Here is a 12,732-nt window from a genome sequence, read left to right on the forward strand (position 1 = left end):
TAGTGAAGTCAAGGCTAGCCTGAACTACATAGTAAGACTACATCTCAAGAGAGAAAGAGAGAGAGAGAGAGAGAGAGAGAGAGAGAGAGAGAGAGAGAACTTTTACTCTATAAAAATCCTGGGAAAAGACAGCATTCCAGGGCAACAGACCTGGGTCCCCCTTCTGTTCCTTTGAGACAGATTTCTTTCTCCCAGTAAATATATTCAGAGAGAGAGAGAAAGAGAGAGAAAGAAACAGATTATATAATAGATTATAGCTAGATAGAGATGAGACAGGTATATTGAGCTTCACCTAGTATTAATACCTAAAACTGGATGGTAGATGTTATTATGAGTTTGGATGCTATAAGAAATGAGCTCTGTAGCAGCATAAAGAATAAGTCTCCTGCTCTCTGTTGCCATTGTTGTTGTTCTGCCGCCATGAACTGGATGCTCTCTGTCCTATGCCACTCTAACTTGGAGCCAGCCAAGTATGGAATGAAATACCCAGTAACTCACTGAGGTGCCTGTGGGACCTCTCCAGACCAAAATGCAGGCATGCTGTATGAGTGAGACCCTCTACCATGCCCTCAGGACCCCTCCACCCCTCTGGAGCCCGCATTCCAAAACCCGCTGAGTGAGTGACAACTTCTGTGATGCTCTCGGACCCCTAGATCCAGCCTAGCCCAGGCCTGGTGAGTATGTGGGAGAACTTCTGTGCTCCCCTGTGCCCCCTGGGCCAGGGACAAAACAGAGGGGCACCACAGGTTCACTGTTGTGCCAGAGGGGCACAAAAGGTTCACTTCCAAGGGCTGAAGCAAGAAGGAGCTGAACACAACAGCTAGACCCAAGCCAGGCATAACTGGATAAACTCAAACTTAATAGATCTGCACCTGAGTTTCAGTAGGTGCTAAGATTATAACTACACCAAAGCTCTACACCAAAGGTCAGAGGTCAGTGTTTACAAAATGACAAAGACAAGGAGCAAAATGCAATCTCAGGCCACGAGCCCACCCAGAACAAGTGCAGAGGACACTAGCTTAGCTGAAATGTATGGATTAATAGCATCAGAAGTGAAGAAACAACAGCAGAAAGGTATAGACGAACTCAGAGCAGAATCAATTTCTGAAATAAAAAAGAAATCTCTAAATTCATAGCATCTGAAGTAAAGAATCAAATACAAAAACATATGGAGGAAAAGCAGTGCCCACCAAGAACAAGTGCAGAGGACACTAGCTCAGCTGAAAGGTATGAATTAATAGCATCAGAAGGAAAAAAACAACAGCAGAAAGATACAGAGGAACTCAGAGCAGAATTAATTTCTGAAATAAAAAAGAAGTCCATGAATTCATAACATCAGAAATAAAGAATCAAATACAGAAACATATGGATAAAACCCAATCTGAAAAAAACTGCAGTAAAAGAATTCAAAACTGCTTCTAAAGAAGACATTGATAAAAAAAAAAAAGGAGATTAGAAAAATAATGAAATCCTTGAAAGAGAAATACAGGAAGGAAATAGATCACATGAAGGAGAGTCAAAGAGATATAGAGGAATTTAAAAATCTCAATCACAAGACTGCAAAACCATTTGAGGGAAATTGAAGACAGAGTTTCAGATCTTGAAGACACTGGTGCAGCTAGTGAAAAGGTAAGAAAGGCTCTGTAAAAAACAACTATGATTCAGGAAAAATAAATCATCACCTGTAAGATGATGCAAAGATGAACAATGTGAGATGAGTAGGCATCAATGAGAAAGATGGAATCGATACAAATGATATAAAAAGAATATGGGCAGAAGGAATAACACAAAATTCCCAAATATGAGGAAACAATCTGACATCCAGGTAAACAAAGCATACAGAATGCCAAATAATTTCAACCCAATTAAAAACACACCGAGACATACAATAGTCAAGATACCAGAAATCCAGTACAAGAATAATATACTGAAAGCCACTGGAGAAAAGGAGCAGATCACATTCAAAGGAAAACCCATCAGTATTACAGACAACTTCTCTTTACAAACCATGAAGGCAAGAGCACGGAGCTGAATACTTCAAGTCCTCTATGAAAACAAATTCCAGGACAGACTACTAAACCTTGCAAAACTTTCTTTCAAGTTTGATGGAAAAGTGAAATACTTCCATGACAAAGAAAAACTAAAGAATTTCAAGATGAGAAAGACAACCCTACACAGGCTCCTGAAAGATGTTCTAGAGAGGGACAAAAATGATCAGAACTCCATGAAAGAGGAGAGAAAGAACCCACTAAATATGGCAAACAAACACAGGAGAAAAAGGAATAAACAACAGCAGGTAAATAGCATGTCAATCATAAGTCAATACATCTCAATTATACCCATTAATATAAATGGACTCAATTCACCAATTAAGAGAAATAGACTGGCACAGTGGATTAGGAAACTCTATGCTGTATACAACAAACACACTTAACTTATAAAGACATTCATAGGCTGAAAGTCAAAGGATGGAAAAAATACTACATTCACCAGCACCTCAGAAAAAAAGCAAGAGTAGCAATTCTGTTCTCAGACAGTCTCAACTTCAAACCAAGAATGATCAAATGAATTAAAGAAGGTCACTATATATTGGTTTGGGAAAAATTCAAAAGGAAAAGATAACACTCATAAATATATATGCACCAAAAATGGAAGCACCCAACTACATAAAACAAATCTTAATGGACATAAAAAATCTAATATCCAATACCACAATCTTAACAGGAGACCTTAACACCTCCCTATCCCAAAAAGATAGGTCAACCAGACAAAAAGTTAGTAAAGAAATAACAGAAATGAACCAGAGCTTGAAACAAATGGACTTGCTGGACATATACAGAGTATTCCACCCAACCACAGCTGAATGCACATTTTTTTTCAGCTACACCTGAGTCATTTTCTAAAATAGACACATACTAATCCATAGGTCATGTGTAAGTATATGCAAGAAAACAGAAATCATCCCATGCATATTATCTGACCACAGTGCAATGAAACTGGAAATAAATGACAAAAGAAACCAGAGAAACTCTCTAAATACATGAAAATTAAACAACCCCCTACTTAGCAATCAATGGGTCACAGATGAACTTAAACAAGAAATTCAACAATATCTACAAATCAATTAAAATTTAACCACAGCTTATTGGAATTCATGGGATGCCATGAAAGTAGTTCTCAGAGGGAAATTGATAGCTGTGAACTCACACATTAGGAAAGCAGAACAGGAACAAATAAACACCCTAATGCTGCACCTCCAACACTTAGAAAAGGAAAAGCAAACCAAACCCAGAGCCCAAAGATGAGAAGAAACCATAAAGATTAGAGCAAAAATTAATTCAATTGAGATGAAGAAAACAGTTCAAAGAATTAATGAATCAAAAAGCTGGTTCTTTGAAAGACTGAATAAAATTAATAAGCCCTTAGCTAACCTCATCAAAAAGAGAAAAGAAAGAAATTCAAATACAAGCAAATAAGGAATGGAAAAGGTGTAGTCACCACAGACCCAGTGGAAATTCAGAAGATTATCAATAGCTACTTTGAAAATCTTTACTCTCACAGAATAGAAAACACGAACAAAATGGGCAGATTCCTAGAAAGATACAAATTACCAAAACTGAATCGACAAGATATAACCACTCTCAATAGCCTAATAACAGCCAATGAAATACGAGTTGTAATAAAAAATCTACTAACAAAGAAAAGTCCAGGTCCTGATGGATTCACAGCTGAATTCTACAAGGAACTTACAGAAGATATAATCCCTACACTCCTCATACTCTTCAATGAAATTGAAAAAGAAATAGTTCTCCCAAAATCATTCTGGGAAGCAAGTATTATACTGTTGCCAAAACCAAGGAAAGACGCAACAAAAAAAGAGAACTACAGGCCAATCTTCCTCATGAATATAGATACAAAAATCCTCAATAAAATCCTAGCAAGTAGGATACAGCAAATCAAGAGGATCATACACTATGACCAGGTAGGATTCATTCAAGGCATGCAAGGATGGCTCAATATTCAAAAATCTATAAATGTAATACATTATATCAATACAGTGAAATCTAAAAATCACATGATCATTTCAATTGATGCACCAAAGGCTTTTGACAAAGTCCAACACTCATTCATGTTCAAAGTCCTACAGAAAATTGGAATAGATGGCCTCTACTTCAATCTGGTAAAAGCCATTTATGAAAACCCAAAGGCAAACATAATCCTAAATGGGGAAAAACTTAAATCTTTTACTCTTGGATCTGGTACAAGACAAGGATGTCCTCTATCACCACTCCTATTCAATATATTTCTGGATTCATTAGCTAGAGCCATTAGACAAGACAGAGAAATAAAAGGAATAAGAACAGGTAAAGAAGAACTTAAATTATCATTATTTGCAGATGACATAATACTTTACTTGGAAGACCCAAAAATCTCCACCAACAATCTATTAGAATTGACACACAAATTCAGTAGCATAGCAGAATACAAAGTCAACTCCCAGAAGTCAATAGCATTCCTCTACACAGATAACAAACACACTGAGAGGGAAATTAAAAAAACAATACCTTTTAGAATAGCACTGCGGAAAATGAAATAGTTTGGAATTCATCTAACTAAAGAAGTTAAAGATTCTTTCATGGAAAATTACAGTACTCTGAAAAAAAGAGATTGTAGAGGATTTCACAAAATGGAAAGATATTCCATGCTCCAGGATAGGAAGAACAGACATTGTGAAGATGACCATACTCCCAAAATTGTTGTACAGATTTATTGTAATGCCTATCAAACTACCACCAACATACCTCCCAGACCTAGAGAAATCATTCCTAAAATTTATTTGGAACCAGAAAAGACCTAGAATAACAAAGGCAATCCTGGGCAACAAAGACAAGGCAAGAGACATTACAATTCCTGATTTGAAATTATACTACAAAGCTACTGTGATAAAATCAGGGTGGTATTGACAACAAAATAGACCTAGGGATCAATTCAATAGATTAGAAGATGCAGAGGCCTCTATGAACACACGCAGACACCTTATCTTCAACAAAGGGGCCAAACACACTTTCTGGAAGAAAGATAGCCTCTTCCACAAACAGTGATGAAAAAACTGGCTCTCTACATGCCAAAAACTAAAACTTGACTGAGATCTATTATCATGCACTAGGTTAAAGTCAAAATGGATTAAAGATCTAAACATTAAAACAGAAACACTAAATCTCCTGGAAGAGAAAGTGGGAGGAACTCTTGAAGACATAGGGGTAGGCAAAGAGTTCATGAACAAAAATCAAATCCCACGGGTAATACTTGAATGAATTAACAACTGGAAACACCTCTTCTTGAGAAGTTTTTGCACATCAAAAGAAATTGCCAACAAAGTGAAAAGACAACTCTCAAATTTGGAAAAAATCTTAACTAATAAGCACTCAGAAAATGGACTGCTCTCTAGAATTTATAAAGAAAAAAAAATTAGGGCCCCAAAATTTAAAGATCCAATCCAGAAGTGGGCATCCAAGATGAACACACACTTCTCAAAGGACAAAATTAAAGAAGCAAATAAATATATGAAAAAATGCTCCTCATCACTAGCCCTCCGTGAAATTCAAATTAATACAATACTGAAATACCACCTCACCACAGAAAGAATGGCTATCATAAGGAAATCAACAAACAGCAAATGTTGGAGAGGCTATGGGGAAAAGGGAACCCTTCTCCACTGCTGTTGGGAATATAGACTAGTGCGTCCATTATGAAAATCAATGTGGAGACTCCTTTAAAAACTAGGACTGGAAATCTCATTCAAGCTAGCTATCCCCCTACTGGGAATTTTCCCAGAGGAACTGAAAACATCATATCATTGTGATATATGTGTACCTATGTTTATGGCAGCACAATTTGTGATAGCCAAATCTTGGAAATAACCAAGATGCCCGTCACCTGAAGAAGGGATGAAAAAGATGTTGTATTTTTATACAATCGACTATTACTCAGCTGTAAAGAATGATAAATTCAAAGCCTTCATACTTAAGTGGATGCCAATTGAAGATATACTCATAAGCGAAATAAACCAGACCCACCTATATAAATATCATATAGTCTCTGTAGTATAAGAAGTCAAAAAAAGAAACACAGAAAGGTATAACACAATTAAAAGGAAAGCAAGAACTTGAGGATTGACAACAAGGAGAGGGCAAGGAGAAAACCTGGGAAACATGACAGGGGCAAAGCCATACATTTATATGCACAAAATGGGTAAGGCAATGATCCTGAGAAACATCAGCAGGTTTTTGAAACTAGCAATTAATTGGTAGGATTCTCACCCTGATTAACTATACATGCTGATACCTGTGAAGTAAGCAACTGCACTGAAGATAGCGATGTGTAATAGAAGGGTCACGCTTGGAATGCTTTTCTGGTCTTCTAAATATGTACTTCTTGTCATGATATACCAATTATTACCATACTGTCTCTCAAGTAAAATTTGTTTTTTTTCTAATGGGTAATAAATGAAAAAAAGACAAAAGAAAAAAAAATGTCACAGGACTGTCCTGTTACAATGCTGTATATGATTAGATTTCTAAATTTCTGTGTAAAAGTATTAATTGTTTATTCATATTCTTTAAATACTTTTCATTTTTTAAATTTTTATCTCCATATTCTGTAGGGACTTAAAGTTTAACATATAAATAATTGATGGAAAATACCCGTGCCATGTTATACCTAAGATGTTTGATATTCACAGAGATAGCAAGGCTAAACCCAGTTGCATATGTTATAGGGTAATGATAAGCTTCTCTTTTGGAGGGTTTACAACCTAAATTTGCAGACCACAAATTAGAGAAATAGAAGGGCTGCAAGGACAGCCAACATTTTGACCACAGTCTTTCAGGTTCAGTGAAAACTCAGGACATATGAGAACCTATACTGTAACATCACGTAACTCAGTTGTGTCCCAAATTTTCTGATGAAGGAGATTATGGGACCCCAGAGGAACATGATCAGTGATGTAGAGTGTGCCTAAGAAGAGTCACCTGGAGAGGAAACATTTTCTCAGGCTTTCACAGAGAGCACACTGGCCAAGCAATGGCCGTGACTCATCCACATGGCTGACACTGAGAAACGATCTGCAAACTGTGGTACAGGGTTATTGGATAAATCCTGAGAGTAGTTGAGTGACCCTATCAGATACAAAAGGTACATTTCTTGTCATATAGGTCTTGGTTTATCTTGGTCTTAACCATCCAGCAGAAAAGTATAAAAACTAGGTACATAAAGTAAAGCCAAATTAATATGCTGAGCTGTGAAAGGCTCAAGTCAACAACTTCTGTGGATAACCCACTACTATTGTGCACTTCTGGACTGTGTTGGATGTTTTGCTGAATTCACACACCTATAGTATTTAGATGCCAATTGAATACTCATTTCTGACAGGGCTAAACAATAAAAAAGAGGGGGGATAACAAAGAAGGATCATTTTGTATCTGTATATGCAGAATAGTTAGGATAGCTATACAGCTAATTTCATTTAATTCAATGAGAAGGATTTGTACTAATAGTGTTTGGACAGGATATCCTGTCTGCATCTTGTACTACGGATAACCACTAAGAAGATAACAGTGTACAGTATATTAATTTTTTAAACTGTCCTATTAATGTGTTTTGAAACTGTCTCATTGCTATTTGTTTCTCAATTAAAAATATAGAAAAAGAAAAAAAGCACTGAAATTTTTTGGTAGAAATTATGTTGTATCTGTAGGTTGTTTAGGAGTTTTGTCATGCTAACGATATGAACAAGGCATGTTTTTTCCATTGATTTGTCTTCTTTAGTATCTTTCATTAATGTTATTTAGTTTTAGTGTGCAATTCTTAAGCTACCCTGGTTAAACTTATTCCAGTGTGTTATTCTTTTTGATGCTACTGTAATTAGAATTGTTTTTTAATTTCTGTTTAAGATTGTTAATTGCTAGTATGTAGGAACTTGTGTCTTAAAGTCTTTGGAAAAAAGTAAAAAATATTGTGAATAAATATGTTAGTACATTTTAGTTAAAATGAATATTTAAAATAAGAAAAAAAAAGATTAAGTCTCCTTGACCTATTTAGACTAGATATCAGCATTATTTTGTAAAACTAACTGAAAAGGTTTAGTTGAAAAGAATTACTTATATTAATTTTGGAAATCAATAATACACATTCAATTTTCACTGAATACATATTTAAGGTGCTATTATATACCAGGTTCTGGAAGACTATAAGACTATCTCCTTTTTTCAAGTAATTTTCCATATAGTCATTTAGCCAGGTGATCAGTGAACAGAAAAGTATGATGAAGTGCCATATGAAAGATATGCCCAGTGTATTGTGTGAGCACAGGTCAGACTTGAAGAGGAAGAAGTTAGAAATGGTTTCCTGAAATAAGACATCATTTGAACCAAATACTTCAAGATAAGGAAGTTAGACAGGCAAATGCAGTGATATTGGAGCAGTGTTCCAACAACACAGGCACTTTCTCAGAGGCAAAAAAAAAAGCCAAGGTGCATTTAAGAATAGCCAGAGATTTGTTTGGCAGAAACATAGGATGATGTTTTAGAACACAGGATGATCAAACTGGAGAGATAACCTGACTAGAGTGTTTCTTGTTTGTCATGCTAAGCTAGATGCAGCTCAGTTATGGTTCTGTCTGTCTGCCTAAGACGTAGGTATTACCACAGTTAGAAGTGTCTGTTTCAAATTCTCATATTCCTTCATTATGCCTTTGTCTTTGCTATCATCTATTGTAATACTCTGTGTACCATAATAGACCATATTAGACAGTATACCTCTCTTCCAAAAATACAGTTTATTAGTTCTGTATACTGTGTAGGACACTGAGTTATGTACATAGTGTACTGCCTCTTACTACTGCTGTGTGGAGTTTATAGTTCTTCCCCCTCTGCATAGATGACAAGTTTGAGGATTGGAGACCTCAGGTACTTTATATGCATTTCAGACACTAAGAAAGAGCAAAACTAGAAACACAACCCTATTGAGAAATGGGGCTTTTAAGTACCTTGCTTCACTGCTGTCAATTTCCTGTGTTCTGGCTTACCCCCAGTTCCAACACATTTTTATACCATCTTTCTTTTCCTACCATTAGCTAGAAATAATCGTGGTTACCATTTATATTCAGATTTTAGAAAGTACTTTTATACTTGTTTTCATTTCATCTTCAGAACAGTTCTAGAAAGACCAAAAGCAAATACTATCTTTGCTTCAAATGATGAAAACTGAGGGTCCTCTTGAAAGATTTGCTTAACATAATGTAACTGTAAGCAGTAAAATGGAAATTAGATCATGTCACTTTTGCTTCAAAAGTGCATGTTTGACACCCTAACCAAAAGTCAACTAAACATGTATCATAGTCCTAAACATAAAACTTTAAACTGTAACACTTCTAAATGAAAACATAGGGGAAAATCTTTATGATCTTGGTTTAGATAAAAATTCCTTAGATTACAAAAAACAGAAACCACAAAAGAAGAAATTGACAAATCACACTTGATAAATTTGAAGACAGTGTCTTCGAAAGGCACCTTGGGGAAATAAAAAGAGAAATGTAGAGAAAATGTTAGCAAAGCATATATCTTATTTTTTAAAAAAAGCAACATTATCCTGAGTATACAATGAACTCTCAAATATTCATGAAAAAATAGGCCAATTGCTTTAAAATGGGCAAAAGATATGAAAGAGCCTTCAACTAAAGAGGATTCTAATTTAACTATGGGAAGGCAGGGATATAGTTAAGAGGCACAGTACAAGAACAAAGTCCTAAGTTCGATTCCTGGTACCAAAAAGAAAAAGAAAAGAATAATTATAGGATTATAAGAATTCTGTTCTGAGTGTAAAACATTTTTTCAAAGAAATAAAGAAGACATAAATTAATGTGAAGATATCATATACTGAAATGCTTAATATTTTTAAGGTGTCAGTGTTATCCAAAGTGACCTATAGATTCATTGCTATCTCAGTCAGAATCTGACTGACCTTTGCAGAAAAGAAAATTTTGATTCTAAAATTCATGTAGAATTTCAAGCGCTCCACCAAAACAAGATCTTGCATAAGAAGACCTAACTCAGAAAACCCACATTTTCCAACTTCAAAATTACTGTGAAGCTACAGCAATCAAGACAGTGTGAAACTGACATAAGAATAAACTGGTAAGCACAAGGTCCTGAGTTTGATTCCTGGTATATAAAAAAAAAATGTTGTTTTTTTTTAAAAAAGGATATAGTTCAGTGGCACAAGCACCTGCCTGGCAGGTGTAAGGTCTTGAGCTCAATTTCCAATATGAAAAAAAAGTACAAAAACAGACCAGTGGAAGAAAGTAGGGTTCACAAATAAAGCATGCCTTGACAAAGTGATTTCTAACAATTATTTCTAAGTATATTCAATGGAGAGGTATTAGTCTCTTTAACACAGTACACTAGAACAAATATCTACATAAAAAAGAATGAAGCTGGACCCTACTCTCATGCTGCATATAAAATTTACCCAAAATAATACAAAATCCTAAATATACAAAAACCAATAGCATAAAATTTCTAGGAGAAAACATAGAGGTAAATCATCATAGCTTTTTATTTAGCAATATTTTCTTAGCTCTGATACCAATGATATTGGAAATGAAAGAAATGGTAGTTTAGGTTGCTGCTAAATCAAAATTTCTATGTATCAAAGATTATTGACAGAGGTACACAGAACTCTAGGAACTAGCTTGCCAGGATGAATCCATGTTCCTGACCCATTCTTCAGCAGAACCAGCACACAGGTGCTCAGAACCCGAGATAACTAGCTTGGTCAGAGAAGTCCAGGTGCTAGTCCCATCAGGGTATGTGAAGTGAAACACCTAGAACCTGGCAACTGAGCAGAAAACACAGAGTAAATCCACTCTAACAAGAGGAAACTTTGGCATACAAACTCAAAATTTATGATCTTTTTTTATGTAACCATAGTCTTTACTCCTATGGTCTAAAGTAGAAAACGATTAGTTACCAAAGTTTGTCATTTCCTAAATTTTGCTTGATATAATTATTTCTAATTATACTGTTATAGGTAGGATGTCATCTTGTCTGAACTACTTGTTCTCCTTCAGGTAATAATTTTGGGAATTCCTGGGGTGATAACTTCACCAAGGTTCTACACCAAAAGACAGAGGACAGTGACAAATGGAAACCAACATCCCACGGTCAACTAATTGAGAACACAGGCTCTTGGGACAGCTACAAACCAAGAATCTCTGACACACAGAAGATATCCCTGAAGAACACACTCTTCCTAGAGTGGCTCTGATAGTGATATCGCTAACTACTACCAAAATTTCACAAGAATTATCACAGAAATCATCTGGGTGTGGTGGTGCATGCCTGTAATCCCAGCACTTGGGGAGGACAAGGCAGGAGGATCATGAAGAACAGCCTGAACTACAAAGTGAGACCAAGTTCAGCCAAGTTCAACTGCATAGTAAGACTTTGTCTCAAAAAGAGTTTAAAATATTATCACAGAAATCAAAATAAAGATTTCTTATTGAAATAGAAAATGACAAGGTGAAGGAGCAAAATGCAGTTTCAAGCCACCTGGCCACCCTGTACAAATCCAAGAGACATCAACATAGAAGCAATTGGAAATCACACACCTGAAATCTCTGAAATGATTGCAACTGAAGTAAAGAAACAACTCTACATGGGTATGGAGGAAATAAGATCAGAAATAATCTCTCAAGTAAAAAACAAAATGATAACTATAATGAAAGAATTGCTGAGTGTATCTAAAGAAGACATTGAAAAAAAGGGGAGCATAGAAAAATGATGGAAACCATGAATGAAAAATATAGGAAAGAAATAAACTGCATGAAAAAGATTCAAAGAGATATCCAGGAAATTAAAATTTCCATTAAAAGCTGAAAAACTGTTTGAATAAAACTGAAGACAGAGTTTCAGACCTTGAAGATACATTGCAGCTAGAGACCAAGAAGGGAAAGATCTCTTCAAAGCAACAAGGAACCAGAAAATAATAATTCTGCTCTATATCTTGACACAAACATGAACAACATAAGACTAATAGGTGTCAGTAAAAAAGAAGTCAACACAAATGACATAAAAAGACTATTTGCAGAAGTAATAGCAGCAACCTTCCCAAATGTATGGAAAGCATATGACATACATATATGAGGCATATAGAAATGCAAATAGCTTCAACCAAAATAAATCTATGCCTAAACATATGATAGTCAAGATCCCAGAAATATAACACAAGAAAAATATACAGAAAACTGTTAGAGAAAAGAAACAGATCTCATTTAAAGGAAAGCCCATCAGAATCACAGCAGATTTCTCAAAACAAACTATCGATTCAAGAAGAGCTTGGAGTGAAGTATTTCAAGTCTTAAGGAAAATTACTTCCAATGTAGACTGATATATCCTGAAAAACTATTTCAAAATTAATGGAGAAATAAAATACTTCTATGACAAAGAACAACTAAAGAAATTCATGACCACAAAACCAACCCTACAAAGAGTACTGAAAGATATTCTAGAAAGAGATTAAAATGACCACAATTCAAAGAACAACAACAGAAAGAAACCACCAAACAGGGAAAACAATTAAACAAAGGAAAATTAGGGACCAACAACAGGAAAATAACATGACTAAGGTAAGCCAATACATATCAGTTATCACCACCAATGTAAATGGCCTCGA

General features: G+C 35.4%; 1 protein-coding gene across 5 annotated transcripts in view; it reads left to right on the plus strand.

Moving 5' to 3' along the window:
• Positions 1-12,732, plus strand: part of Rnls (renalase, FAD dependent amine oxidase) — a 405,492-nt gene that overhangs the window by 341,738 nt on the left and 51,022 nt on the right. The gene's annotated exons all lie outside the window — the stretch shown is intronic.

Source organism: Octodon degus, unplaced genomic scaffold (assembly GCF_000260255.1).
Source record: "Octodon degus isolate 3935 unplaced genomic scaffold, OctDeg1.0 scaffold00046, whole genome shotgun sequence".
Taxonomy (NCBI): Eukaryota; Metazoa; Chordata; class Mammalia; order Rodentia; family Octodontidae; genus Octodon; species Octodon degus.